At 44.7% G+C, this 5,000-nt stretch overlaps 1 protein-coding gene across 1 annotated transcript in view; it reads left to right on the plus strand.

Annotated features, from left to right (window-relative positions):
- bmpr1bb (bone morphogenetic protein receptor, type IBb) overlaps nt 1-5,000 on the plus strand; it is a gene marked incomplete at its 3' end in the record, with an annotated part of 17,938 nt that overhangs the window by 5,555 nt on the left and 7,383 nt on the right. The window lies entirely within an intron of this gene.

Here is a 5,000-nt window from a genome sequence, read left to right on the forward strand (position 1 = left end):
TATCAACCTGCGATTTTTTTGTGTGTGTGTTTGTGTGTGTATAGCTGTGACTGTGTGTATGTGTCTCTGTGTGTGTGTGTGTGTGTCTGTTTGTTTGTCTTTATGTGTGTGTGTGTGTGTGTGAGTATCTGTGATTGTGTCTGTATGTGCGTGCGTGTGTGCATGTGTATGTGTGTGTGTGTGTTTGTATCTGTGATCGTTTGTGTGGGTGTGTGTTTGCATCTGTGTCAGTGTGTGTGGGTCGTCCAGGGATGTCTGTGTTCTGTGGGCCAATTAGCCAAGGACACTGTGTAAACACGATGTGGAAGAGAGGCAGCGAGGTCTGGCTCGTCCCAGTGTCGGAGACGGACTCCGGTCCGCACCAGTGTTACATTAACCAGCCACGCGTTGGACGTCTCTGCTGCGTTCCCAAGACCCACTTGCGCTGACCTTGCCCCCACACACGTCCCCGTCCGTGCGAGATCGTGGTCAGATGTTAACCGATGGCAGAAATGAAAAGTCAAATCCAAACTAGGAGTCTATTACAAAATACCAATGTATGTATAAATATTTAGATGAATATTTCCTCTCTTCCCCTTGTCTGCTTATTGTACATGCCTTTTGTCTTTCAACCTTTTGCATTCTTTTTAGCTCGCCTCTATCTGACTCATCATCTTGGTATGTGTGTGTGTGGGTGGGTGTACATAGTTCTGTGTGTGTCTGCTGTGTGTGTAATTGAACTCATTATATCTGTTCTAAATGCGTGTAAGTGGCCGACGATAATCTGTGTGAAGTTTATGTTCAAGTGCGTCAGCCTCTGTGAGGGCTCAGTGTTTCCTAAGTGCGGGTGTTTGTTTCTACGTGTGGGTCAGGATGTGTTTAAGTGTGCATGTCTCGGTATGTGGGTCAGAGTGTGTGAAAGTGTGTGTCTTACTATGCGTCGGTCAGTGTGTGTTTGCATCTCTTTGTGGGGTTCAGAGTGTGTTTAAGTGTGTGTCTTACTATGCGTCGGTCAGTGTGTGTTTGCATCTCTTTGTGGGGTTCAGAGTGTGTTTAAGTGTGTGTGTGTGTCTATGTGTGGGTCAGGCCAATGATGTGTGTGTGAGTCTCCCTGATCCACCGTGTCTAATGTGAAGCAGCTCGGCAGAGTGAATGATAGTAGCACACGGTTCAATTTAGCGGTAGGACCCCGACAATGTGTGTTGGTGTGTGTGTGTTGGTGTGTATGTGTTAATGTGTTAGTGTGTGCAGCTATGTGTGGGAACAAAAATGTGTGCCCATGTGTTTATTGAGATTCTCCTTCTTTTCACCCTCATCCCTCTTCCTCTTTTTCTTGTCCTTCTTCTTCTTCTCCCCCTCGCCCTCCTCCTCTTCCTTCTTCTTCTTCTTCGTCTTTGTCTTCATCTTCGTCTTCTTCTTCTTCTCCTTCTTCTTCTCCTCCTCTTCCTTCTTCTTCTTCTTCTTCGTCTTCGTCTTTGTCTTCGTCGTCTTCTTCTTCTTCTTCTTCTTCTCCCCCTCGCCCTCCTCCTCTTCCTTCTTCTTATTCTTTTTTTCCTTCTTCTTCTCCTTCTTCTTGTTCTTGTTCTTCTTCTTCTTCTTCTTCTTCTTCTTCTTCTTCTTCTTCTTGTTCTTGTTCTTGTTCTTGTTCTTCTTCTTCTTCTTCTTCTTCTTCTTCTTCTTCCACTTCTACTCCTACTTCTACTTCTACTTCTTATTCCCCTTCTTCTTCTTCCTCTCTCCAAAGGTCGTTTACCACCGCCACCTGGAGCAGCTTATCTGGCTGTTCCGCCCTCCTCACAACTCCCCTATCCTCACTCCTCCTCCTTCTCACTTCTCCTCTCTGACTGGCTGATAAAGGGTTGTTTGAAGGGCCCTGTCCACCGATGAGAGACATATCATCAAAGTATGAGTTAGGTGCCTTCGGCCCTGAGACCAGGAAAGACCAAACTGCCCCCAGGCCCAGACATAGTATTAGTTATGACTTTAGCCCTGAGACCAGGAGAAGCTAAACGGCCCCTAGCAATGTATGACCTGCGTAACGTTAGCCCTGTGACCAGGAGAGACTAAAATGCTCTCAGACAAATAATTAGTTTGGTTACTAAAGCAATGAGCTGCACCTGTGATTAGAGAAGAAACTGTTAGCTAGCCTACTGTTGCGACTCAGCAAAAAATTTAATTCAAAGTGTAACGTTTTTGTGAAAGTGTTGATGAAACGATTGGATTTCAAACTGTTAATAATAATTTAATAAATAAAAAGAAAGTAAAATGACGCCTTGTTGTCCATTCCTCTGCAGAAGCTGTTGCATTCCTGACATATTAGCGATCCCTGATGATCACCTTCAAATCTGTTTCAATGACACTCGGCTTTGATTGGTTGCATGATTTGAACAAATTATGACTTTTCCTGTTTCAATAAGCAAATCTCCCATTCGAAAAAATAATCGAGAATGCCGTCAATAAGGAAAAGTTGAACTCAGACCCCAAAGACACTTCGAACGGCATGACTGAGTGCACAATATTCGGGCAACCGTTCAGTGACCATCTTGATACAAAAAAGATCTCTGCTCCTCCATGCACCACCTTGCACCTGTGGCTTTGTGTTGTCATTAAATCTGCATAGAACCCCCCCCCCCCCCCCCTTTGATAAACGAAGGTGTCCTTGTCCAATATCAACAGACAGAGAGATGAAAGAAGGGCATGATTAGTTTGTTGGATCTTAAGGGTTTGAGTTAGGATGTCAGACTCCAGGGAGGTTAGGGTTAGGTTGTAGGAGGCCAGGCAGCTTAGGGCTAGGCTGTAGGAGGCCAGGCAGCTTAGGGTTAGGTTGTAGGAGGCCAGGCAGCTTAGGGCTAGGCTGTAGGAGGCTAGGCAGCTAAGGGTTAGGTTGTAGGAGGCCAGGGAGGTTAGGGTTAGGTTGTAGGAGGCCAGGGAGGTTAGGGTTAGGTTGTAGGAGGCCTGGGTGAGTTCCATTTTATTCCAACCCTCGTTGTTATGATAGTATTGCGATGCCAATAATGTCATTCATTATTTTCTTCTCATGTTTTCTTCAGACTGTTTTTTTACAACCGTTGCCCCTACCACTTTTATTTAAAAATATCACCTGGCAATATTTGGGCGCATCTCATTTATATTCTCTATGAGAGAGAGAGAGAGAGAGAGAGAGAGAGAGAGAGAGAGAGAGAGAGAGAGAGAGAGAGAGAGAGAGAGAGAGAGAGAGAGAGAGAGAGAGAGAGAGAGAGAGAGAGAGAGAGAGAGAGAGAGAGAGATTGTGTGTGTATGCAGTGTGAGAAAGAGAGAGAGGTTGCAGTAGAGGGCTACAAAGTGATACACACCCATCTGGACTGCAGTAAGGAACAACACGGTTCCCTACTTTGACCACAGAGGCCTTTGAAAGGTGGGGGGGGAGGCTGCTGTCATGACTGCTCTCATTCCCCATTGATACGTGTAATGCACTCTGACTGTTCCTTCACACGATAAATCACACAACACACCAATAACGAGGGTGTTTTTCAGCTGAAACCATCTTGTATATACTGGAGGGGCTGCCTGGAGCAGACAAATTTCCTTCTGATGTTTTATGGATGGGATTCATGCAATTTGAACACAATTCAAATGTCCGTCTCCCATCAACAAACATGGCTCCTTACTACTGAAAGAATTTGTAGTTCTGTTGTCCAGAAGCCACGTTGCAAGTTAAAGAATAACAAAAGAGGATTTGTTCATAGACATGAAGCAGTATGTCATAGACAAATACAAATAGTAAATGCTAATTAATATTTACCCTTTGCTTTAAGTGTAAATGAAAGCAAATATACTGTAGAGGACTGCTTGTGTGTTTGGGTGTATGTGTTTGTCTGTGTGTGTGTGTGTGTGTGTGTGTGTGTGTGTGTGTGTGTGTGTGCGCGTTCATGTGTGCAGTTGCACGGGTGTTTTGTAACTGCTGTACTCCACCCTGATGATGCAGCGTCGATCACATTACCTCCTTCTGCTGCCACCACCCCCTGTAGAGCTGGGATACAGGAGGAGGCCTGATGGTTGCTATCTTACTGCATTAGCTCATGCACGACTCTGGGACTCCACAAGGGCTTGTACGGCAGGGTGCATCATGCTATTATTTTGTTGGCAATACTTTTTTGTTGACATATTGAGAGGACTCAAGAGAGTTGTAGGACTGTTGAATCATATGTGAACGTGAAAGTAACTTTGGCTAATGAAAACGTTGTTTTGCCAATGTCTTGAGTCTCAAATAATTTCACAATGGAATACTCATTAATGACCAAAACTAACATTCCACAATCCTCCTATGCTCCCAAAATGACTGAGGCCATCGCAAAGTGATTTTGTGATTTACAAGCCCTATAGGAGGTAATTCAACCGGTCGTGAGGTTAAGTTGGGCTTTCATTTCACTTTATTCATTTAATTTAACATATCATCCATTCAATTATTTGGGAATTTGTCAATTATTAGTAAACGGACAAAACTAAATTTCAGTTCAGTTCACTTCTGCTTAGTTTTCCCTTCAGTATAACAGTTATAAATGAGTATAATAGATTCAAGGTAGCTAAATAAATAATTTGAGTTAATTTCGACCACCTCTGCACCAAATACCGCAGACACTCCCACACACACACACATACACACACACACACACACACACACACACACACTCACACACACACACAAACACACGCTTCATTACACACACAAACACAGCACAAAGAGGTCTTTCTGGTATACCGTTTGCCTCCAGACTTCACGCAGGTACATTGAGTCTGGTCCAGATGACTGCAGGGGTAGCGTTCAACAACACACACACACACACACACACACACACACACAGACACACACAGACACACACACACACACACGCGCACGCACGCACGCGCGCGCACACACACACACACACACACACACACCGCCACACACACAGACCCCGTCCAACTTTCTGTGGCTCGGGTCTCCACGGCAACGCTCCCAAGCCAGACAAGCAGACTTGTTTCCAGAAATGAGTTAGTGAAAT

The sequence above is a fragment of the Pollachius pollachius genome (genome assembly GCF_949987615.1).
Source record: "Pollachius pollachius genome assembly, chromosome: 4".
Classification (NCBI taxonomy): Eukaryota; Metazoa; Chordata; class Actinopteri; order Gadiformes; family Gadidae; genus Pollachius; species Pollachius pollachius.